Source organism: Diadema antillarum, unplaced genomic scaffold (assembly GCF_040938485.1).
Source record: "Diadema antillarum isolate AM-2024a unplaced genomic scaffold, OU_Dant_1.0 seq00000610_RagTag, whole genome shotgun sequence".
Lineage (NCBI taxonomy): Eukaryota > Metazoa > Echinodermata > Echinoidea > Diadematoida > Diadematidae > Diadema > Diadema antillarum.
Window position 1 is genome coordinate 453,349 of NW_027271535.1, and position 27,734 is coordinate 481,082.

General features: G+C 36.8%; 1 protein-coding gene across 1 annotated transcript in view; it reads right to left on the reverse strand.

Moving 5' to 3' along the window:
• Window positions 1-23,267: 23,267 nt before the first annotated feature.
• The window catches only part of LOC139735934 (uncharacterized), a 202,853-nt gene continuing 198,386 nt past the window's right edge, over window positions 23,268-27,734 (reverse strand). Inside the window, exon 9 of the mRNA XM_071646688.1 lies at window positions 23,268-24,994. The gene's annotated coding sequence lies outside the window, so the exon portion shown is untranslated. The remainder of the gene's footprint in view (window positions 24,995-27,734) is intronic.

Sequence of the window (27,734 nt, forward strand, 5' to 3'; positions counted from 1 at the left end):
GGGCTCAATTCAGTGAATCTCGTAATCAAATTGCTGAACACCACAGCAAGAAAATGATGCAGCTTTGCAGGCTCTGCTATTTTGCCTACAAAGTAATTTGGGATGTTCATGAGGGATATAAAACAAATATGAATTTTTTTTTTTTTTTGGGGGGGGGGGCTCTAGCAAATACTAATGAGCATTCAGAATAAAAAAAAAAGTTAATTTCCTTGAGGTAAATTCATATCAAATTTGCTATACGGTGGCAAACCTTGGGTATGGTAAATTTGATAGAAATTTGCCCTGAGGAAAGTTATTATTCAAACCTTTTCATCATTACCTCATAGTTTTTTCAGGCCCTAAAAGGGTATTGTACATTTATATACTAATGTGTCATTTTTTCCCACTATGATTGTAAAAAGCACAAATAAGAGGTATTTTCACTAGAATTTTAGGAGATCAGGAGATAATCTTGTATTATCTAGCATGATACAGTACACTTCAAAATCCACAATCACCCCACGATCATTAAGTCTGTGATGCCTCTTCATTTTAATAAGTCATAGTTTTTGCTACACCCTAATTGTATATCTGTGTACTGTACATATTTTACTGAGCATTGAATAGGGAGTGTGCCTGCACCAGGAATGGGGGAGAATGTTTCACACTTCAAGGACTCACAAGGCCCAATATCTTGTACACATTTTACGCATACAAACATGCAGCACATGTCTTCTGTGTAGTATACATAAGTTTCACACGTGTATCATACAGTGTACTATGTTCTATGTAATGCACATGGTCATAGGAGAGGAGTTTTTTTTTTCCAATTTTTTTTTAAAGGCTATGATTAATGGGCATTTTCACTTTAATGATGTATCCAAAACTTGTCATTGGAATGGAACTCATACAGTGTACTATGTACTAAGTTACGCACATGGTCATGGGAGATTTTTGTTGTTTTGTTTTGGCTATGATCAATGGGCACTTCCACTTTCATATGTATCCAATGCTTGTCATTGCAATGAGTACAACATCCTCTCACTTCTCTCCCCCATATCTTTTTCTACAAGATATTTACGACTGTCCACCCACAAACTCCATATTCATACTTCATACAAGTCACAGAGTCAAGTGGCTTCACTGTAGGTTTACAAATACACAAAACAAAACAGCAAACATAAACAGATGTAAACAAGATGACTCTAACAGGGGAATGCCTGACAAGTTGAAAGTTAGTCTAACAAGAAAGACAAAGATTTCACAACTACAGCAGTGACAATTTTATCATAATTTGATAAAAATTGTAAAGTTGTTCCAATTTTTAACACTTCTTGAACAGTCAATATGACTGTGCAAATGAGTGAGCTGAAGATGTCATTACCTCATAATTTGTCATGATAGTTTGTACACATAATCTTGAAATTTCATTTTTTCCAATGCAATCATGCCCTTTTTCAAATCCTAATATTGCTTGTTTCATTTTCCATCTGAGAAGATCGCTGGATAGCCCATATTCAGCTACACTAACTGGTCTTCCATGGGGTCCAGCTGGATGTGAGACAGGACCACTTCACCAGGTTATGCACCCTGCTCTTTGCGATAAATGAATGAAGCGGGATCTTTTACGCGCATGAGTTTTGACTCTCTCTCGCAAGGGACCTCCATTTTATGTCTTGCGTGAGAGACAAAGTGCTTTTGCCTCCTACTACAGGGGATGAATTGATTGCAAATACTATTCACTTAGACTTGGGAATTGAAACTGGATTCTTTGGATCTGGAGGCAAGATGCGCTACAGACTGAGCCAAATCAGCATATTTTTGATTGATCATTATTTTAAACTTACATTGCATAAATTCAGCCAGGACAAACATTATATTTATACACATTTAAAAAAAATGAATTTTTTCAGTGTTTGGTGTAACCGTGTTGTTTGAAGGTTTCAGTGTTTCAGTGTTTTGTACACACTCAACAGAAAAATTTTCTAAATTCTATGCTTTCTTTTAAGTCTTTAATTTTTTTAACTTTTGTGCTTAAAAATTTTAGTCTTTCTTATCAGAGTCAATTAAAATTGTCTGAAATTCCCCTTCATGTTGATATGACCGTTTGTAGTCCAACATGCATGAATCTTTGAAGCAACTAATGGTGTCAATTTTAAGGAGATTTTATCATAAGAGAAAATTCTCCCAGTCCACATGTACATAGATTTTCATTGCTCATAAATAATGAAATCGGTCATGGTGTATATATCAGCATGGCTAAAGGCTAGACATGGTTCACAAGAGTATACAAAATGATATGATGTACAAACTTCCTTCTCTCATGCAGTTGAGTTTAAAGAGTGTGTTTTTCAGAAAAAAAAAATTAGGCAGATTTAAATGCAAAAGCAATTCACATTGTAAAACCTTTCCAAGACAAGGAGAGCCCAAGGCCCTGTTTCATAAAGCTGTTCGTAAAGTTACGAACAACTTACGAGCGACTGGTGATCAGTTCTGATGTGCTATACTTATCAGAATTTCCATAATTTAGTACAAGAACCAATCACCAGTCGCTCGTAAGTCGTTCGTAACTTTACGAACAGCTTTATGAAACACCCCCAGTTCTCTTTATAAATTTGTTTTACAAAATAAAACGCAACCATGAATATAATAAGATGTTTAAGGCAGAAGCCACTATTTGAAAGGTAGCACTGGAATAACACTGTTCAGACATAGGCAGACAAAATCTACTGATAATAATTATAACAAGGGTGATTCTCCACTAAACACGGCATTATCATAAATTAAATCAAGTTGCCATCTTCTACTCCTAAGCAGCACAAAAGGAGAATAGGACAGACACAGACTGATATATACACATATACATTATACACATGCATGTCCCAACCCCAAATATATGTGATGCATCGAAAATTTGGTACGGTTAAAAGTTGTTGGACAGTAACAACGCATTAATCTCTTCTTTTCATTTTTACAGACATATTTACAAATACTAAATTTCAAAACCTACGATGTACAATGTATCAGATATACTGTATCACGATTAATGTGCCATCCTTTCATATAAATTGTATGATCATGTCAAATTTAGTCTTAGGCACACACTGATTGGCCTATAATCACTAAATTGTCTCTAAAACATATGGATACAAACTTATACTCTTTTATTACTGAAGACAATTATCTGCAAAACTAGACAGTGAAAGCAAGAAATATATAATGATACAAAATCTTGGCGAAAATAAAAAAGAAAAGAGGCAATCAGATGTAAATCAATAATATATACATTTCAAAGTGTTAAAGAAAAACAAAACAAAAAACACAGATGTTTGATATCTACAAAAGGAATGTATTTGTTGCACCATATGGTCACTAAATGTCTCCGTCATATATTTAGAAATGGATTGCTTGGTAATTCTTTTTATAATAAAACCAAAACATCAATTCTGATACAGACTATTCAGATGAAGTCAGTATTTGTTGGAAGTCACACAATTTCACAAACGTGTTGTTGATTGCATTTTATACAGAGGTGTCCATTTTTCTGAATGTCCAACAAGAGAATCCACTTTTAACGAGGTAAAGAACTGAGCCCCAACTAACCTCTACAGATTAATCCTGTGGCAATTCAAAGTTTTTTTTAATTGCAAGATAGATTTTGGACCAAACCATGCAGCAACCTACAGCTGGTTGAACAACCACTCTCTAGACTTGTCTCCATTATCTCTGCATGCTGCCAATGACTACCCTTATTGACAAGTGCTACATACATGTGTGCTCCACATTACATCTCAGCTCTGAGTGGCTTATTGGGCAGGGGCGGATCCAGGAATTCTGTAAAGGGGGGCGTGACTAATATTTCTGGTGCCACTTCCGGGTTTCATTTCATTGTTTTTCTTTTTATTTCTTTTGTTTTTTACGAAAAATAAAGGGGGGGGGGGGCGTGCGCCAGTTGCGCCTCCCTCTGGATCTGCCACTGCTGGGTAAGAGTATTGTGAGCCTATCAATTACTTGGGAAATGTCACTGTTGGAATTTTGGAACTGTCCATCCTTGGCACTGTTGTTTGACGGATAAGAATTGGGTGCTTTTCATCTGCACTCAGTACAATCTGTATTCACTGACTGAATCAAAAACTCAAAAAAGTACAAGGATACCAGTGTCTCATGCCATTCTTCGCACTGTGCACATGACGTTATCAAAAGAGGAACATATTTTTTTGTCTTTCATTTTAATTCATGTAGAAGTAATGCCTCTACCATACCTTTGCTGAAGATATGAATTTTCTTTATTTTCCAATATTGTCTAAATGTAAACAGTTCATAAGAGTTAATAATATATTTGTTGTTTTCAAGAATTCTCTTACGACTTTTCTGTCGCATTCCCTCTTACCTGGTTATCACTATTGTGTTGTAACCAAATGTAACCATATCACAGTAGAAAATGTTAATGCATTGTACTTTCTTTTGGGTGTGTTCCAAGTGTGTAGATTATGAGGGTTCAGATATAAAGAGGTAAATTAACCACACTCAACGACCTTGCTTTAGTGGGATTCCCCTGTACAGCTATATGCACGTACAGATGTCTGCAAAATCATTCATACCCCTATTTTTTTTTCTTCAATTTGGTGAATTACTCATAAAACGACACATTTGTAGTTGCACTCAAGGCATCGGTATATCTTCCATTGTCATATTTAAAAGATTATATTTCCATTTCATCTCATTTGCATAACAAGACAAATTTTCATTTCATTTCATTTATTTCCACATCCTGATAAAAAGCATTAATACAAAGGATACTAGGAACGATACATACACAGTATAACATTGGAACAAAAGAGGAAATGTTGAACCTATTACAATTACACAACAGACAAACACAACATAAAGCAATCATTTCACTTTGTGGGGGGATCAACATAGACCATTGGTCTTTCTACGGCTGATCCCAAATATTACAGCTAAAATAGATTACATTAATGCAATAACAACAGAAAACTATACAACAGAGAGAACACTATACATATAAGAAGGCAGGAGTCATCAAAGTGTGAGAGTGTAAGAATATCTATTTTCAAGGATTTCTAGACTTCATCCCAACTCGAACATTAGTCATGAATATTGATCCCAAGTCATTTGTTTGTCATAACAGCATTCCATACACCAGATTTAACTATGTATCCACTGATAATTCCTAAGTTTTCCCCAAATAGTCAAATAACTACAGACAGCCAAAAAGATGGAAATCTCAATATTTCTATTGTTATGTAAATGATCTTAGATCCAAATTTACTTCAACTGGTAGAAGAAATCTAATACCTAAATACATAAAAGTCATACCTAATGGTTCACTAATGAACGATCATTCCATCATTCATATATTGGAAAAAACACTCAAAATGTTCAAGGGTATGAATGATTATGCTGTCAAATGTATACTCTTTATAACCTCAGCATTAGAAAAGATCATCATAGTTTTCGTAAAATATTACACCCGTAAGAGCTGATAGCTATCACATTTACTTAGTGTGTGTTTGGACTAGAGATGTAACAATGTGAAAGAGAAAATGCATAAATTTTGTGTCACATGTTTACAACAGGTCTATGGAAGGGAACAATAGACCATTTATATTCTGGTATAAGGACGATGCAACATACTTGTAGAGTTAGTGTATAATGACACGGAATACTGCAGCCACGTTTAGTTCCTGTGTTGTAAAATGTGATCATTCAGTGGGAAAATCCCACACTGTAAAACATAATTCTTTTTTTTTTGGTGGCATTACATTTTTCATAAATTGGAGCCGAAGGCCTTCTCATGGAGGCCCATTCTCAGTCAAAGTGTTCAATTACGAAAATTTTGTGTCGCCAACATTCCAGTGGGGTTTGCCGTTCCCCGAAGCTTATTACATATTGTTTAAATGTTTATAATATATCTTGAGAACTGTCCTTGTTAAAATAAAACACAATCAATAGTGGTTGTTTGCACGTTGGTATTATATATCGCTGCTCAATATGAAGAAGACCCACAAAATGTAATGTCGCCGGCTATTGCAAATTTTCTTTTTCATACTCCTTTCTCTCCACTGAATACTTACCACATCATCATGTTCATGGTGTTTAGCTCATGATATGTGCTAATGATAATAATCGATAAGTACCAACAGTTTCACATATTTCTTTTTTTCACAACCCTTTGAAACCTGTTGCCAAATTTGCCCCCAGATACGTTACCAGTTTTTTAACCATCAAAACAGTATGAAAATAGCAGGACTATGAACTGACGTGTATCTAAAACCCCAAAGATTTAATGTATAAATAGCAAGTACCTAGATTTTTGATACTATAAATTTCACTTTACAATATCAAACAATCTTTTGAAATATAGGTTTTCTACATTTTTGTTTTAACAGATACGTTACATACTGTAAAACATGATATATTCGTGGCATGAATTTTTCGCGAATTGGAGCCGACGGCCTTTTTTGCGGCATGAAATTTTCGCGAACTGCCACTGGCATTCAATGCATGGAGTGTAGACAAGAACTTTCGCGTGCATTTTAATTTCGCGAATCTTGCCGCTCGCGAAATTCGCGAAATTAAAATGCACGCAAAAATTCCTCGTTTTACAGTATATTTCACGCCATACGCTGTGACAAGTAATGTAATATCCGACAAATTGTATACTGAACAATACTCGACGAAATGATGTTTCAGTACAAAATAAAATTTTAGTACAAGTGAGGAACATTCAATAGCAATTGCTCTCTAAAAAGATTATCGACTATATACGTTACGCCAGATACGTTATGCCAGATACAATACCGAAATGCGCGCACTTTGGTATTGTCCTTGTACGCGTAAATTTTGCGCGAAGACTATCCTTTGGCGGGCTTAGGACAGTCTTCTCTTGGGTCTGTTTTGACTTGGTGACACTCTCAGCTGTGATTTCGATTTGGGTACTCCGTGTTTTGTCGTCCTAAATCACAGGCATGTGGTAAGTATCACATGAAATTGTTTATTGTACATCTGATAGGTTGTGTTGAGACAAGGATGGTAATAATCAAAAGCATTTATAAGAGTGCATTTCAATGCATTTCGTTATATTATGAGTGCTTGTGTACGATTGTTGGCAAATTATAATATAAATGGCTAAAACAGGCTGTAGATTGTGGCTGTAGGTTACGGTAATGTATCTGCCAATATGTGGTAACGTATCTGTCAATTCATTCTGGATGTTATACCATCAGTGTGGAGATGGCTTATGTGTTTCCAGATATTTTTCAGTAAATGTTGAAGTTAATCTAACGCAATATAATTACGTACACTATTGATTCTTATATCATTTCATGCTTTCCTGTCTTATTTACAAAGTTTCTGGACAGGGTGTAAACTTAACATGTAGTTTAAGTTATTTTAGGTTTAAATTATGCGTCGTTTTAAAAGGATGACAATTCAAAGCATTTTATGGGTGCAGTTTATTTATCTCATGTTACGAGTGCTTGTGCTATTCTCACCATGTTGTATGGATGGCTATGTGTGAATGACACTTTGACATGACGGTAACGTACGTATCTGTCAAGTTGTGGTTAACGTTCATCTGTCCATTTATTTTGGATGCAATTGTTCATACCATAATAATAACAATAATAATAATAATACATTTATATAGCGCATTTTCCATAAACATACATGTTCTGTGTGTTCAAACCATCAGTTTGGAGAAGTCTTACAATGTTTAATTTCAGATTGAGTCTCTTGGAGGATATTAAAATAAATCTAACCTGGTATTCTGTCTTATTTACAAAGTCAATATGCAATTAACAGTTTTATTTGCTAAATAAAAATGTCAGAATACCCCAAAACATGTAGGTGAAGATCTGTGTACGTAGACGCTCTTACACCAATTTTTAGTTCACCGTAGACTATTTAAATGTTGCATGGCTCTCCACAGTATTGAAAGCTATGCTATGATAGTCCCGCGAATATAAAATATTCATAACAATACCTAAATTCTAATCACATGTTACAGTTTCTGTACAGGTCGCGCACTTTGCTACTTTGCATGACTGTGTGTGTCATTCTAAAAACTGAGTATAGTGCACACAGTTACAGGGGCGGATCCTGGAATTCCGCAAAGAGGGGTGCACGCACCCCTCCCCCATTTTTCCTTTTTATTTCTTTTGTTTCAACAACAAAAAAAAAAGGGGGGGGGGAGTGTGCGTCCGGTGAGGTCCTCCCTGGATCCGCCATTGCAGTTAATACTTTTAGTCTACTTCACATACATATGCACACACAGAAACACAGAAGCACACACACTTAAAGTGCATATAACTTTATGTATTTCAATGATGTCATTTTTAATTCTATCAAACAAGTATTTTTGACACTTTCAATTCAGAAAGAGTAATCCATCCTCTATATAAAAGGGGAACTTACTTCATTCGGTTATACCAGCTTTAGAAATTAATTTGGTACATTACTGTGAAGTCAATTTGATTTCGAGCATAATCATCAAGTGCTTACTAGAAAGAATTTCATCAAACACCAAACTAGGTAACAAGCGATTAATGAAAGTGGGATTATTGTTTCTTTTGAATATAATACTTTTTTTTTCAAAGTTTGTACCGTGCTAGTAATGCCTCTTAAGAATATATTATAACGAGTTAGAGGGTCAGCCTTCATTAGTGACTAGCCCCTATAATGCATTGCGTATTAGAAAATCCAGTTTGCTACGCTAGTGTTGAAGACAAACACGATTTAATGCAAGGAAAAGAAATAAATTGCTGAAATGTGTTCAGCTTTGGTGCTAAAAATTGACAAATCTGACAATCAGTTTTTGCTTTGTGATTCTAAATGTTAGGAAATGTGAACTTGGCCCTTTGGCTTCGAATCTGCTCTGAAAATCTAGTACATATAGTACCTGCAACCACAAACTTTTTGTAGATGTTTTTAATGTTAATTTTTTCAACGAAAGAAATATGAATAGAATTAGGGAATACATGTTAATCATTTTTAACAGATACGTTACGTAATGACTTTGATAGAGAAAGAGTGGAAAGAATAACGAAACACTCATGAGAAATATTGCAGTGTCGCGATACCTTTCCCCGGATATTAGTCAGCATACTGTAAACTTTAATGATATTAGATTCATTGGGAATACGAGGATTTATGTAATCTGTTTGACAGATTTACTATTCGTGACAGATACGTTACCGGTCGTGACAGATACGTTACCGTGAGTCACAGTAGTTACATTGGTACAACATGAACGACATCAATATTTATCAGATTTTATTTGAAAAGTGTTGACATTACACATTTAAACATCTATTCCTGGAATTAATGACAATAGAACACGTGATGTTTTCTCTTAACAAATTTCAAAGAAATTATGATGTTCCGTAACAGATACGTTACCAAAGACACCTTGAAGTTTTCGGGTACTTACCTTTTCACAAAACTGTAAATTATATATGTTCACATGACCCATTTCAGATTGGATTTGCCATTTTCCATGATATTTTGGCTTTAAAACGCTACTTGTTATATTTCCAATTGTAAAAGAAACCTCATTTTAACCCCAACGCACAGAAACGATGTCTGGTATTTAGCGCTTGTTTTAGTAGAAACTGCTAAATGCTTTTATCCTTTTAGAAGACTACATTCTCCAAATGACCAAAACTTAATTTCTTACAAAGAAATTGAAAGAATAAAGATGAATATATTTCCCATTTGTAAGTACAATTCAAATTGGTTACTTTAGGTAACGTATCTGTTTGGTGATTGAAAAGGGAAGTCATAAGCTCTACTTCAAGTCATTTTTACTCTTTGAGTGGCAAACTTTTAGAATGTACCATTTATTGTTTCGTATTTGGCATGTTCTCTGGTTAATAAAAATAGAACTTTCAACAGGATGAGTGTTGGTTATTTTTGGGGGATTGCTCGGACTGAAAATGAACGCTTTATCTGAGAATGGGCCTGGAATGAAATTTTCATTAACTATGAATACATAGATCTGTAAACCAAATCAGAAGACAAACCATACAGTCCACTATATATATCTTTTAAAATTACATAATATGCTTTGTATTATGATGCATCATGCACTGGCTGCTGAAGTATAGAACTAATTCCTTGAATTTACATTTCATATCTGATTTGATCCGTCTTAGTTATACCATTTATGTAACCTGCATGGTTCCTTTTCTTCTGCAATGACACTCTAGTATTGAGTATGACCTTAAACCTTGCAAAAGATAGAAATAATAGTAACATTGATAATATTCATAATTTCTAGGTCTGACTGTGACAGCATTGTGGAGTTTTCAACAGTTTCAACATTGGTGGACAAGTCATCTTCCTTCACGATTCTGGTAGAGATGGCCATTGTTAGACTGGAAAGCTAGCTGTCCCGTTTACAGGAAGCTGTCTAGGATCGGAAAGTTTTCATACTTTCACTTCTACTATGATCAGCCAGGAATTGTCTGTGTGAGGGTACACCTCTGAGATAAGAAAAAAAAAGAAGACTCAGTTTACTCAAGACAGTTGGAGTGGTTTCTCAAAACAATCACTTACCCAGCTAGGCTGATACCTACTTGATCAACACTCCTCAGAGATCGCTCTGAATATCTTCCAGCACATCAGACCTTTCGTCAGGCCAAGATGTCATCTGCCCAAGCCCAACAGAGTGAGGCATCATGACAGTGGCGTAGCCAAGGGGGGCAATGGAGGGGGGGGGGGGGGCGGTTGTGCCCCCCTAAGATTTGGACCAGGGATTTGGAAAAAAAAAATTGTGTGTATACTGTATACATGTGCATTAAGCGGGTCTCCCTTTCAACCTTTCATCAAGATCATATTTTTTTCAATATTTCACTCAAAGAGTGCACCAGATTGTTGAATTTAAAAAAAAAGAAGAGCAAAATCTCTCTTGCTTGCGAGGGGAATACCCCCTCCCAACCCCCCCCCCCCCCGTGCCCCTTTCCATAGCCTAAATACACTTTTCAGATATACAAAATATTCTGAATTCTGGATGAGCAAGACTTATAACTTATATTCCGAAAACTCAACAGTTCCCTCATGTACAAGGGGATAATTCCCTTTTATATTAACCCTTTCCTCGCTCAGTTCCCCCAGATAAGCTGTGTTTTTTCAAATAATTTCCCGAATATTCCATCAAATATGCGTATACGAGATATCTCAATTTCAACTTTAACTAGAAATGTCGCTATGGCGACTGGTATGCCTCCGCCATAATGCATGATTCTCCTAATAGGTCTATAGTACATGTGGACAATATGTGATTACATTTTCACTAAATTGGCAAAATATCAAAATGACAAGTTTGTCACAAATGTGTTGAATGTTCACCTTACTTGACCTAGGTTTAATTGGATGAATAGGAGAGCATGTATTTGGGGATTTAACCGTATTCTAACTGGGGGTCAATTTGACCCCCCCCCCTCGACATTTCGACAGATTTTGCTGCGTCATTTCATGACTTTTTTCTTTGAAGTCTCCCGCATATCTTGAGACCAAATTTGCGATGTCCGGGTACACCGTTCTGAAGTTACATAATGTTTTGCGTATGCACGTCAACCTGAAAACGGCTCAAATTCATGATTTCGTGTGCAAATCCAATGCAAATTGTGTTTTTGGGTTAAATTGATATAAATTAGATTATTTCAACTTTTAACCATTGAAATCAATCAATTTTAATGTAGATAAGCTTGAAAAAGTCCCTGCAACAAATTTTGGCCAAAAAACAATAGAAAACAAAAGGTCAAAACAACAATGAAATACATAAGAAATTAACAAAACAATAAAAAACAAAAGAAACTGATTTTGATTGTGCTATTTTTTTTACAAGAAAATTGTTTAATGTGTCTTGAGGAACTCTTACACAAAAATTTAGCAATCATTCAGTCTTTTCAATGGAATTATGGGTGAAAATATGATTTCCTGCATAAATTTGCATAATTAATTTACTAAAAATAGAAAATCAAAAGTTTTCTTTTGTATGACCATGTAATCTTGTAGTTGACATCCGGCTCTATGTGCAGGCAAAATTTTGCGCCGATCGCGCGATCGGTGGCCGAGATCTGATGAAGGGGGGGGGGGGTAAAAAAAAACTAGAAATGTCGCTACAGCGACTGGTTATACCCCCGCCAAACAACATTTCATAAGCTTTGGTCAAAACAACATTTCATAAGCTTTGGTCAAAAAACTGAGGAAGTAGTTAAATCCGCAAGATCTTTCCTTGATCTCCTGCCATTAATATGCCGTTACCATGGCAACATACTTTCGGGTACTGTCGAAAAATGCGTCTTGCACATCTACAACCAAAGGCACACATCTGTACCAAGTTTCATGGAAATTGGGCAAAAACTGAGGAAGTAGTTTGCAACACAAAATTTTCCATCATTTTGGCTCATAATATGTGAGCTGTTACCATGGCAACATATTTTTTGTCACTGTCAAGAAATGTGTCATGCTGACCTATATCCTAAGACAAACATTCAATATGAATTCCATGAGAATTGGAAGAACACTGATGGAGCAGTTTTGCCATGAAGCATTTTGCCCTATATTTTACCAATAACATGCCGTTACCATGGCAACGCACTTTTTGTCACTGCGGAAATATGTGTCTTGCACATTAACATATTCAGATGAACATCTGTACCTAATTTCATAAAAATTGATCAAAAACTGTGGGAGGAGTTCGCGACGCAAGATTTGTACCCATTTTTGCCCATAATATGCCGTTACCATGGAAACGTACTTTAGGGTACTGTCAAAAAATACGTCTTGCACATCTACAACCCAAGGCACACATCTGTGCAAAGTTTTATGGGAATCGGTTGAAAACTGAGGAAGTAGTTCGCGACGCAAGATTTGCAACGGACCGACCGACCGCCCGACCGCCCGACCGTCCGCTGATTCCTATATACCCCCTTCAAACTTCGTTTGGCGGGGGTATAAAAAGGGGGGGGGGGGTAAAAAAAAACAGTAAAAACTTGGTCTCAAATAGCCCAGTTAGAAATAGGGATAAGGACTTTAACTTGACTTTGACCCATTCATAAGTTGATGCATTGAGTAATTTTCAAGGTAGGGAGAAAAAGCGCAATTTCTGTATTGAATAGTAAATTGTTACCATTTCATCTGGCCTTTGACCCTAAGATTCATACAATAATCACTGTCAGGCAGAACATGCATAAATATGTAGTAAGTTTCAAGATAACTTGAGCCACTTCTGAGATATGGAGGAAAAAGCTAGTTCAGCACTTTCACTTTATCTTTGACCTTTTGACCTTTTGAGGCAAAAAGAAAAGAAAAAAAAAGAAACTTTCCAGAGAATCTCTATTAGGTTATACATGCATACACAAAGTGTTAAAAAAAATAATCCTGCTGGAATTGCATAAATATGAGGGAAAAAGTAAAATTTATTAAGTGTTGCCTTTGCCTTTGACCTTTGGCCTTTGACCTTTGACTCCATGAAACCTAAATTCTCTATATAATCACTGCCAGTCAGTACATGTATATTATGTTCCATTAAGCTACATACTATGTTCCATTAAGATACCTTGAACAATTTCCAAGGTATGGAGAAAAAAAAGTGAAGTTTTAATATTTTTACTTGACCTTTTGACCTTTGATCTCATGACCCCAAACTTTCACCAGAGAATCTAAATTGGGTAATACATGTATAAACTAAGTTTCAAGAAAATATCTTCTGGCATTGCATAGATACGATGGTGAAAATAGTGAAAGTTTACATATTCAACCTTGACCTTTTGACCTTTGACCTTGAGCATGTGCACCCAACAGTTGATAGGCACAACTTCATCCCCTAATACACATACATGCCAAGTTACATTAGGATACCTCAAAAGGTTTTTAAGTTACGCTGTCTACGAAATTCATTACGCATGGACGGAAGGACGCACGGAAGGACGCACGGAAGGACGGACGGAGGGAAGGAAGGACGGATGGAGGGACGGAGGGACGGACAACCCGAAAACATAATGCCTCCAGCACCACTTTGTGACGGAGGCATAAAAAGGCAAAAGCTCCCTCGTACGGGAAGGGTGGTAATAGCACTCTCCCACACCTTCTCCCTGCTTGCCCCTCACCCCCCCCCCCAATGCATACAAGTAGACTGTGGCTACACTTTGAATATAGCCAGTTTCCCTAATATGCCACAAAATGTGTGCACCAAAACTGCAATTAGAAAATACATAATCTCCCTAATGAAGGAGGGGGAATAGGGCTTATCCCCTCCCACATCCTCCTGCTTTGTCTTCTTCCACAGACATGCTACACTTCTCTAACTGACAGATATTCCAATTACAAAAGTAAATGTGCGTCAGATTGTTGAATTTCAGCTCTAAAACTGAAAAAAAAGCTCCCTTGAATATGGGAGAGGTATCTTGCCACCCTCCCATTACTTGGTCCCTTCTTTAGACTTAGTAGGCCTACACTTTGGGGAATGACAATTTCGGAAATTTCCACAAAAAGTGTGCTTCAGATCGCTTTATTTCAATTCTAACTAGAAATGTCGCTACGGCGACTGATGCCTCCGCCATAATATGCATGATTCTCCCAATAGGTGTATAGTACAATGTCTTCACAATGTGTGATGACAGTTTCACATAACTGGCAAAATATCGAAATAACAGGTTTATCAGAAATATCTTGAATGTTCACTTTCCATGAACTGGGTTTGCTATAATTGTCTATCAAAGAGTGCAGGTACACATATTTGGGGAATTGGAAATTTTTACTTGACTTCTGACCGACCTTATTATAAGTTTATGCATTGAGTATGATTTTCAAAATATGAAGAGAGAGTGTAATTACCAGTACAAAATATATACATTTTTTTTCATTTAAACCTAACCTTTGACCTTTGACCTTCTGGCTGGAAATTTCCAAGAGAGTCTCCATTAAGTAATACATGTACATATATTAAATTTTAAAACTAATAATGCAATCATTGCATATACTAGTACAGGCGTATATGAGGGAAATAGTAACATTTTGAGAAGTTGACCTTGACCTTTGACCCCTGACTATTGACCCATGACCCCTAAATTCCCTAGATAATCCCTGCCAGTCAGTACATGCATATGTACCAAGTTCAATGAAGATACATTGAACCATTTGTGAGAAAAGTGATATTGCAACATTTTCACCTAACCTTTGACCTTGTGACCTTTGACCTTATGACATGAAACTCTCTGGAGAATCTTTATGCAGTAGTACATGTCTACACTAAGTTTCAAGAAAACAACTGCAGGCATTGCATAGATATGGGGAAATAGCAACATTTTTAGCATTTGACCTTGACCTTTTGACCTTTGACCTCTTGTCAATGTCACTACAATCTACTCAACTAATTGTCCCATCATACATCATCCTTGGACCAAGTTTGGTGAAAGCTGCTTCATCCAGTTTTGAGTTATCACGTAAACAGATAAATTTTAGGATTTGACCTTGATCTTTGACCTTTGACCTCTGTCCGATTTCACTGAAAAACTAATCAAGTAATTGTCCCATCATACATCATCCTCCAACAAAGTTTGGTGAAATTTGCTCCATACAGTCTTGAGTTATCGCGTAAACGGATAAATTTCATGATTTGACCTTGACCTTTGACCTTTGACCTTTAGCCGATTCCACCTAAAATCTAATCAAATCATTGCCCCATCATACTTCATACTTGGACCAAGTTTGGTAAAATTCCAGTAAATATTACTCAAGTTATCGTGTAAACGAAAGCGGACGGACGTACGTACGGACGTACGGACGGACGGACGGACAACCCGCAAACATAATGCCTCCGGCACCACTACGTGGCAGAGGCATAAAAATGCAAAAGCTCCATCGAGCGGAAGGGGAATCCCCCTCCCCCTAAGCTCTACCTAACTACACTTTGTACATACACGCAGATGGTGCACACTCTGAATAAGAGCTAAATTCTGTGATTTAGCTATTAACACTTTAATGAAAAAGCCCTACTTGTTTCCATTATTTTTTTGGGGGAGGGGGTTGGGAAAAATTGCACCAAGAGTTTGCACCAGATCACTGAATTTCAGGTCTGAAAATGCAAAATCACCTTCGTGTGGGAAGAGAAATGCCCCTTTTGTATACCCCTGTGTGCATTTTTTTTTTTCTGTTTGATTGCTTAACAAACAGCGTTCATGATATTCATTGTAAGAATTAATACAAGAATGATGCCATTTTTATGGGCAAATTGTTCAATAATAATTTATATCAAAATATACTACTACATGCCATCCTCAACTTATTGACATACTTGTCAACTTTATGTTTCCTATTGTATTTCACTCTTACAGAAGTATTGCTCTTTGGTTTGGTAACTTGGATCATGTTGGACAAAAATGTTTCCATGAATGTGTGCCGCATAAATGCTGCACATTATAATAACCTATGAATGTACTTTAGTACAGCTCGTTTAGCTCAAAACTTCCACCCTACTGAATGTAGTTGGCAGGACAGCAGGTGTGATTTCCACGCAACTGTAGACATTGCTGGCTGTGGAACACCGTTTAAATATAGGACCTACATGGCACATCTGTACTCTAAGAATTTTCCAGTAACAATTTCAAAAGCATCTTCGGATAACTTAGCATTCTTAAGTTTTCTTCCAGCGTTACCATATCCTTATTGTATTGTTGACATTTGTTTACATCAGATTTCTGATGCACTATGCAATTGCAAGTATTCACAGTTGACTTATTCAATAGATTTATAAGCATACAGTGAAACCTGCCTTAGCGGCCACCTGTCTATAGCAGCCACCTGCCGCATGCAGCCACTAAAAAATCCCCCGAGAGAAAAGCCCTGTTAAAGACCCTGTGTATAGCAGCCACCTGTCTAACATGGCCAGCGGCCACAAATTTCGTCTCCTGCGGTAAATCTTAACCCATCTACACCGGTCACAGACCCACACAAAGCCTCACCTGCTCATATGCTGCAGCCAAATTGATAATCCAGCATGTTTTTCTGCTTTGAAGCCATGCCAGTCATTCCTGGGTAATGTTCAGTGACTGCCACCACTGCATTCATAACTCATTCAGTCATAATAATGCACTAGTGTAATGCTTTCTTCACGACTGTACACATGCTACAACTTGATCAACGCCGGCATTGTTCAATGCATGAAGCACATGTGTGCATATGGGGTGCTGTTCGTTATTCCGAAGGTTTGTTAATCCAAAACACACAAATTCCCTACACCTAGAGGTTCGTTAATCCGAAAATGAAAAAGGGTTCGTTGATCCAAACATTTGTGGTGTTATTCCGCAGGTTCTTTAAATCCAAAAATGAAATAGGGTTCGCTATTCCGAAGGCTTGTTAATCCAAAATGAAACAGAGTTCGTTATTCCGAAGATTCGTTTATCCAAAAAATGAAAATGAAATAGGGTCCGTTATTCTGAAGCTTTGTTATTCCGAAGGTTCGTTATTCTGAAAGTTCGTTGATCCGAAAATGAAATAAGGCTCTTTGATCCGAAAATTAAATGAGGTTCGTTAGTCCAAAAATGAAATGAACTCATTGTCATAACAAAACACATTGTCATAATTAAAAAAAAAAAAAAAAAAACTGCTAGGATATTATGCAATGAAAATTAATTTGATATTGTCTCTGGGGAGGATGATACACGTGTATATTTCAGGTGAAGCACGTTGAGTTGCGTGAAGAAGTGGCGTAAATCAAGAATCTTGATTTTAATTCAATCTGAACAAGTATTCACCTGAGCAATTGGATTTCAAGCATAATTGGGACTGTGTGATCATCTTATAGCCTACCTTCAGAACCCTTACATTTTTAATGATAACTGTAACAACAATAAGACTAATACAGAGAATAATTAATATTATATGGACAAGACTAAAAAGTAACATTGATGGTAGTAATGGCAATAATTATTGATGGTAACAATGCAGAGCAACTGTAATCACTACTAGATTCATGGTGAAAAGTGTCATTACTGTTATCAGCATTTCATATTAATCCAATAATGAAACAACCTCTGGCAGAGCCAGGAGGAACTGGCAGGGGAATGGGGAGGGGGAATGGAAAGAAATGTGATCTTAACCAGAGGCGATGCAGTAATCTTTTCAAAGGGGTATGTAGGATGTTGCACATTGTATTTGTCCATAATTATTATCATTGAGAAAGGTTGATTCTCAGGGTGATATTCGTTATCTTGACGATGGCCGTTTGAATGGAAGGTCATTCCATCAAGTAAGATGTAAAGTTATTTTAACCTTCATGCAAGCACATTATACAGCTAGGGGTTCGGGGCTAGCACGAAGTCCTGGCCTACTCCCAGGCCAATGAAGATAATGTCCTTTCACACAAAAATTATTGTTCTTATCTTTATTGCACATTCATTGTTTGAACATTCAGTGGATGTTAAAGCGGGTATGGAAAAATATCTGGAACTTTGTGTATTTTGTGTATTTAGTGATTTGTGTTATGGTTGATGCCAGTGCTCTAGTTTTTCCAATATAGCAATTTCGGCAAAATTGTTGCTATAACAACCACCATCCTTTAGGGGAAATGTGACTTTGTTGGACCACGATGCTAATGGCAAACAAAGCTTTAAACTGAAAGAGATATTTTCAGACACTTATATCACATTTTTACATTATTTCACTATAAATGGATAGTTTCTGGAATTTTAAGTGTTACCATGGCAACAGAGATTGTCTATCATTCCCACTTCAATTGCATTTGAAAGGGTAGCTGTAAGTCCAAAAATTTAGTCACTTTTGCCACGTTTGATACTGTATAATGAGCAAAGGTGCATTTTTTTCAAAACTAATGTGTTACCATGGAACCATGAAAAAGACATCAGTGAATAATTAGGACTTTTATTGCAACTGAACAAGTAATTCCAGTACTATAAATTGAGCCACTTTTCTTGCACAATAGTATCATATCATTGAAAACACATGATTAAAAAAAATGTTGCCATGGCAACAGGAGAAAATGACAGATTTCACAAGAGCTCAATAGCAAAATATGTTAGAGTATGTGTGGTGCTTTGATGCTTTTTTGGTGCTTTTGGAAAAAATGAACAACTCGTTCATTATGTTGGCAGGAGAGAGAGAGGGAGGGAGAGAGAGAGAGAGAGAGAGAGAAGAGCTCATACTTGTTAACTCGAATTATGAGGGACTAAAAATCAGAAAATAAAGGTAATTTCTTCATTTCATTTTAATAGAAACAGGCAGAAATGATAGATACAAATAAATAAGGCAGATAATAGAGGATACGGTAAAGGTTGGTCGACAAACAGTTGGCTTTTATTACATAATGTGTTGTTGCTGTTTTTAGATCATTGGACAGTCAGAATGAAAATACATGTACATGTACATTTGTTGATTTTCTTTTCTTAGTCTTTGGCACAACGTTGCCTAAAGTATTACATTTGGTGTTGTTGCTGTTTTTAAAACATTGTAAAGTCGCAATGAAAGCACATTCGCAATTATGTTTCTACAGTAAGTTTTTCACAGCAGGGTGTGGTACAGGGATTAGATTGGATACGCTGTTTGCTTTAATATTACATCTGGTGTTTCAAGCTGTTTTAAGAATATCGTTTAGTAAAGACCTTTTTTTTTTTGCTTGTCAGCTGAAGAAACCCGGAAATGAAAGGGGAGAGATGAGCCGAGGACCTTTTTTTTTTTGCTTGTTAGGTCATGAAACCTGGAAGTGGGCCCCCCCCCACTTTTGAAAATGCTCCGCCGGCCCTGATGATGATGATGAGATGGAGGGGGAGGGGGCGAGCTCATTCCCAGGGAGAGAAAATACCTCTACTTTCATCAATAGTATACATGTACGATTGAAATTACACATTATTACAGCATTCTACATCGCTGATAAAAATTTGCATGGAATCACATGTGTGTGTGTGTGTGTTTATGTGTCCAAAGAGAGTATGAGCATGCAGTTATCCCCTTTTCAAAGTGAATGATGAATCTTAGACTACTGATAAACGTGAGGCTATCGGGCACAGATAATGGGGGGTGAGGGCGGATATGACGAGCATTCAAACAATAATTTCAAGGGTTCCTCAATGCACACACTCACACGTATGCACACACGTATCAACACACACATAAGACAGTATGTTAATTACAACACCGTATTTTGTCACTACAAGAATTTCACTTTATTTTCGGAATTACCAGCCTCATTCTATGTTCGTATTTACGAGCCTTATTTCATTTTCGGATTAACATACCTTATTCTATTTTTGCATTAATGAACGGAGTATTTCACTTTCAAATTGAGGAACCGTATTTCATCTTTGGATTAACAAACCTTCAGAATAACAAGCGTTATTTCAATTTCGGATTGAGGAACCTTCGGAATTACGAATCCTATTACATTATTGGATTAATAAGTAACCTTATTTCGTTTTTGGATTAACAAACCTTTGGAATAATAAATCTTAGGAATAACAAATCTTAGAAATAACGAATCTTCGGAATAATGAACCTTCGGAATAACGCACTATAATTGTGCATATGTATACATATACATGTACATGTAATATATAGATGTATCCAACAATGAGGATGTATACATGTACATGAAGGCAATGCACACAAAAGTCAGATAAGCTGTCTATAGCGGCCACTCTTTTCGCTTCCCTTGAATGGCCACTAAAGACAGGTTTGGCTGTAGTAGTTTCCTCTTTACTTCCACTATAGCATCATTGCCTAATGATTTTACTGTCAGCTTTACCAATAATGTGCAAATCACGTTGTGATTCACTTAGCTCATTCATTAGTAGACTGTAGTCGATATCAAAGTGACATCCAGTTTCTGGTAGTGAGCCCAAGAGAAAGAAAAAGCACATCCCCCCTTTTTCTTAAATAAAAGAAATAAAAAGAAAAAATTCAAGGGCATGCATGCCTGCCTTCAATTCCAATTTCTTGTTCTTTTCAGTTTTTAAATATGGCAACAGAAAATTGCACTAAAGCCTTTTTTTTTTTGCTTGTCAGCTGATTAACCCCGAAAATGGTCCAGAAAATTTCTGTTAAGCCCTTTTTTTTTGCTTGTCAGCTGAATAAGCACGGAAGTGGCACCAGAAATAAAAACTGCTTGCGCTTCCCCTTTATGGCATTCCTGGATCCGCCCCTGCTATTACTTTTAAAGAAGAAGACTTTTAAAGATTCCTTAATTTGTTGCAATTCAGGTTGGTAATTACTAACCTGTAATGTTAATATTATGACCTCCAATCTTTGCTCCAAAAAACACTGGGAGCAAAACTGCCAATGTGAATGAAACAAGTGGTTTGTTATAAAACCTGCCAAATGTTCATTTATTTGTCCAGCCAGCTTGTTTTAGAATATCTGCTTTTCCCTGATGCCTCTTAGCTGCAGATGTCGAAGCTGCTAGAATATTATTGTGTCAACTTCAGAAGCTTTTACCATGTCAGAAACTTGATCAACTTGGCGATGGTAGCATAACTTGCCTTCTTGTGGGATTTGTGAAAGGTAAATGCACTTACTGTTTTTCTGAATTCCTGATGTCCTTTGTTTGTTTGATATACCGTTTTAAGTCATGTACAACACATAAGGGCAATTCCACGGTAACTAGGACACAGGTGCCAAAAATTCAAAATGATATTTGTTTCAAACACCATACATTTTCAGACAGTACTTGAGTTGAAGTTTTAAGAATCATTGTTTTTCAATAAAGCGGCCATTTTGATTTTCAAAATGGCTGCCAAAATATGCCTATAACTCAATGATGAAAAGAGTGTATTGTCGCATAACTTACTCTCTGTATATCCATTTTATTAGTACTCTAAACAACAATCTTTCATATGTATGCAGTTACCAGAGAAGTCTTTTACCACACGATAGAAAAAAAAGCTGGTAGCATTAAAGAATTTGATAAAAACTGTTAATTACTTTGATAATGATGGATGTAACGTCAGTTACCAAAAACAAGGAATTTTTAAGTTTATTCATCAAAGGAAGTGAGCTGTATGATGTAACTTGGGATTTCTAATGTATGCCCATATGCCTTTATTTTAATACCAGAAATAAGGATACTTGGCATACTGGAGAGTCAAAATGAACACTACAAAATGTGTAACGTCAGTTACCAAAACGTCATACACGAGTATGTAACGTCAGTTACCATGACAGTGATTATAACTGAGGCAATTTTTTTTACTTTTGGCCATTTCAATACATCTGGGAAGTCATCTTACAACAAAGAGCAGCAATCCCTTCCATAGGAAATTATGTCATTACCATGGTATGTCCATGGATATATATATTTTCTAATTTTATTTTATTTCTAAATTCATTTATTCATTCATTTACCATGATTATCTTTTTTTTTGGGGGGGGGGGTGGGCTTGAGCTTTCGATTTTTGATTCAGCACAAGTTTAAGGTTAAATCATCTGGAAGTTTAGTTTGCCACATGCAGTATATGCACTCAAATTAGTACATTCCCAGTCCTACGGGATGATAAAGCTACCAAAGTTTGTAGGCCTAATCAGTGACATGATTGCATGTTAACCACATTTTCTATAAAAACAAACAAACAAACAAACTTCTGCACAGCTGTATACCAACCAATGTTTGCTTTTGCTGGCATTTTTCTTTTTTTTTTCAGGAAGCTTAGTCAAGTTTCTACCTCAAGGCAAATGCACAAACAGATATTTCTTCTCTTGCACTTAAATGTGTAATGTAGTTAACATGGCTCATCTTGTATTATGGTATGTAAGGCATGTACTCATTATTGTTTGAAACTTAACACTGATGTTGCTCAAAGTGAGAGAGGATTCTATAGGGTTTTAAAAAAAAATTTCATACAGTGTGTATTTGTTGATTACTCTATTCATGCAGGGACATTTTGAAATACAACACATGATAATTATGAACAGGAAGAGTTTTTTATATTGATTTTAGTATTCTTTCGTTGCAAAGTCCGATTTCTTGGTATCTCGAATGTATTTGCAAGCCGTGATATATTAGTGAAAAGGAAAAGAAAAACAGTTAAATTACTTCAAGCTAGGAATAAAACAATAATGCTCTTTTGACCAAAAAAGCATTTATCTTTCTTCTTCACAGAGAAATATTAAAAGTGCGACACTTTTCATTTAAATCAATTGATGATGGAGATCATCAGGAGTAAAATAAAGAAAAGAAGGCGAAATATATATCACAATAGATTTCATACATATTTATGCATATATATGAGTTGATACATGTTTTTTTCCCCATGACCTGGAAGATATGAAATGATATTTTTTTCAAGCACAAAAATATCCATGTTTTGTGTAGTACTACAAGGTATTATGGGTGGAGCACTCTATGTAGATAAAAACTTTCCTGTTCATTAAAAAACAAACAAACAAACAAACAAAAAAGCCCTTAGTCATGTCAATATATTTATACTTGGAACTGCTTAATCTATTAATGGCTCTGTGCAATCATAAATGTTGAATAAAAGTTAAATCTTCAGACAAATGTCAAGAAATATCCTCTTGTGCATTTACATTATTTTTGCCCAACTGTGCTATGGCATGGGGGGGGGGGGGTGCCCCCTAAGGGCCCACCCAATATTATTTGTGTATTTAGATTTTGTTTTAATTTGTTGCTGTAGTTGCCTGGGATTGCCACTGGTACATTGCAGCAGTATAATAACCTGTTAAATAAATTAGTTCTCTGTAAACCCCACGGCAAAGTATGTGTAACGTCAGTTACGTAACGTCAGTTACTGACGTTTACCTTTAAGTTTTCATAGAACACAAAGAAAATGGACTACTGTTTCATTTCATTGTGTATTTATGACTGATGAACCAAGGTATGACTCCATATCAACCAAATCATTCTGAATGGTCAGAATTATGAAATATCACATAGCTATTCCCAATCATGATTTTGCATGTGTAAACCCTATGGCAAATGTAAGCGTAACGTCAGTTACGTAACGTCAGTTACCGTCATGCCTTCACTGAAATTGGCATGGTGGTAAAAGGAGACAATTAAAGTGCACATTATTTTGCACACCTGTTCCTAAGAACCTAGGTGTATTGCCATATTAAACACATAAAGGCTAAAAGTCACGGACATGAGATATTTCCATTTACATCTACACCATAATTTCCCATGTCCTTTTTCCATAACGTCAGTTACCGACACATTTTCACTTGCTATGTGATAAGAAATGCAGTTTGAGAGAAAAACTTTCCACCTATTTCTTCATTCTCATGAACTTATTCATCAATGCTAATTGCAAGCCCAAGGTGCTTTCATTCACATAACTACAAGGTAAACAATTTCATGAAAATCCTTACGTGTAACGTCAGTTACCGTGGAATTGCCCATTATAAGTGTTTGTCTCCTGAAAACTCTTTTTATTCAAGAACAGTTCCAATGTTCCATGGCTTGCTTTGTTTTAGCAATATGTCAACTAAAATTAACTGTAGAATCACACTTTATGTGATATTATCTATACATAGCCCATGTACAGTTTGCACCGCTGGGCTGATAGTAATGTAATGCAAGTAATATACATAACTTATGCATTACCTGATGTACGGAGAGTTTATGTGCTGGTGCTAGCTGGCACAGATTCCAGTTGTAATGGGGTGTACGCATTCTTTGCTTAAAAAGGCCTTTCACGTATCTGCACATCAAAAGAGTGTGTTCCACACATGAAAATCACCTTCATTCATAGAAACAAAGGAAGCTAAAGAATTCCTGGCTGAATTGACAGCACAGTAACTTGTAATGTATTTTCTCTGTAGTATGATACATAACACTAGATGGCTCTAAGAGAATTCCCCATCTTGTATGGGTCCATGGCAATTCTTGCTTACTGCAAGAACGCCTCAACTTCTGGATGAATATGAGGGATTGCTTCTTTGTAGTGTCCCTCCATGATGCCCACAGTATGTTCGCTGGTGCTGTAGTCAGACCCTGGGAGATGGAGTGTCTGGTCAAAGTCTGCAATACAATAAGTGAGATTTGTTAATGGGTGTGACATACCTAATACAACAAGCTGCATAAGTAATGATTTAGATTTTGGCATGTTCTATGATTCTTTAGTTTAAATATTCATTCCTCAAGGGGAACCAGGCTTGTGTAGACCATCATGGTACTATCAATAGGTCCTGTGCTCACTTCCACTTTATCCTCTGAAGACATGTGGGGATGAGACTGAAAGGGGAAAAAGGCATCAAAGTTGTGTGGGCCACAGTTAAGTGTGAATGCATCTACAACCTAGGCATTTGGGTCGGGAATCCACGAGACGCATGTGGGAAGTTGAGAATTAAGCCTAGATATGAACAAATACAATTCGGGTAATTCAAACCTGTCCACAGTTTTGTCAAATACTTGTCTGTCCAACATCCATTCAATATTGTCATTTAATCTACAGGACATGTAGTCTGCTTTCGTGTTTTGTGTGCCTGGTAGGTGGGCTGACGTTAACCATATGTTGCATTTACACCACTTCCAGATTTGAAGAGCCATTTTCACTGCAAGCCTTTGATTAACACCACCCATATTTTGATATTCAAATATACCCTTGCAGCGGTATTATCTCATCTAAGTTGCACATGAACGTTTCTTGGTTGGATACAGAAAGCTTTCAGTCCAAACTCTGCAACTAGAGTTGGCTCTGCTCAATTCCTGGCTTTTCCATCTGCCCCCTGTCTTTGTCTTCATGTGGGTTGTCCCCCATCCTTGACTGCTTGTAAAAGTTTGGATTTCTCTCCTATGATTGGGTAAAAAAAAATGAGTGTAATTTTTCCATCCACCACTCAAGTTCATTCTTTGCCTTCTCAGGTAGAGTCATAGGCCTATCAAGTGGTCTCTGTCGAGTTTCAAGGCACATTTTCACTTTCAAGTCCCCTGTAATGCAAAGGCCTATATTGGACAGCACAGAATGTAGTGACTTTTCCAATAACCCTCGCCATTTCTCTGATGAATGAATTTTTGGTTCAGTGCAACTCTATACATGCTTTTCTAATTTCTTTGACTTTACTTTCAGGCAGTGTGACTGTCATGTCAAGGGTACTGTTATGCATACAAGATTCAATGAATCATGACTAATAAACTTGATGAGTTCAGGCAACAGAGCTGGTTGTGGGTTTATTCATTTTGACATAGCCATCCTGTCAACTCCGGTTTCACTGATATTTTACACATAGGAGTTTGCACTCTCTGTATACACAGCTATAAACATTAAAGTGTATGCACACAGCACATTCCCCTCTTTTCAAATCGAACTATTCCAGTGCATTAAATGTCCTAAAAGTTCACCATCTACATTGTAATATGATCTGATTAAATGTTCTTGAGTCCAATAAGAGTTCCATCAGGTCAAATTTCATCAAACTTATGCCAAAATATCATACTGTTTTGTTTGTTTAAATTCACTGATGAGCATTGTCTAGAGAGTTGAAGTTGGAACGTAACAACACCCTTTGTTAGTGGTTGTTCTTGACTTCTGGGAATGGAAAATGGAAAAGTTCCCTTCCAGGTGTGCTCGCTACCAGATGTCTGGTGTTCCACTTCGTTTCATCATTCAGAAGAAACATATCGTTTTTGATTAGCTTCTTGATTTGTTTCTGAGATGAGCCTGTTTCCCGAAGGGGCACCCAATGTGAACTCAATCACCGCCTTTGAATTGTAGTTGTTGTGCACATCTTTGTTGGTCTGTATCCTTTCGCCTTTTTTGGCATACCACGAATTTGGATGCTTTTACTTTTGCGTTTTCAGCTGGTGGCATTCTGGGTTGAAGATTACCGGGTATTGGAGATTCCAATTTTATCATCAGATTGGTCTGTGTCATGCCAGTGGATGCATGTGCTGTTGAATGATATGCAATGAGTAGGATGTAGATTGCTGTCTCAAATGAATTTCCCTTTGATAGGCTTGCTCTCAAGCTGCTGTCTTTTATGACCCTGTTGAACTGTTCTACAACCCCATTGGACTGCAGATTGTACCGCGCTGTGAAATTGTGTTGCATTCCGTAGCTCGCTAGGAAATCCTCAAATTGATCCAACACAAATTGCGGCCCATTATCAGTCGTAAGGCTTGGTGGCAAGCCCCACTTTGTGAACAGTGATTCAAGGATGTTGATGACCAAATACATCATGATCGAACTTGTCGCCACTATTTCTGGCCATTTGCTGTGTAGGTCATGTAGGATGAGAAAACACTCTCCGTGTGGTGCTCTGCTGCAACACCACGAAAAAAGGTCAACTTGCAACACTTCCCAGGGAAGTTGGGGCCAAGGACTAGGCTGTAAGGGAGCAGGACATGGACTTACTGTTTTCTCACTGATGGCGCAATTGTCGCAGTGTCTAACATTTTGTTCAACTTGCTTGTTGATTCCGGGCCACCAGATTCATTCCCTGCATTCCTGTTTCATTTTAACTTTGCGTGGATGGCCAGCATGTGTGATTTTCTGAAACTGGTTGTGTTGCAACAATGCTGACATCACTGCATGTGTACCATGAGTGATTGCGGATTCTTCGAACAGTGAGCTCCTCTTGAATCCAATAAGGCACCATCTCTTCAGTGAAAGCTGTTGGCCAGCCCGTTGTGATATACTCTCAAACTCATTGCAGTACAGCGTCATTCCGAGAATCATTCTTCAAGTTCTGTGTGACTGACAAGCTTCGCTGTTGCATTTGTCATGACCACCTTGATGCACTCATCAATTTCATGTAACATT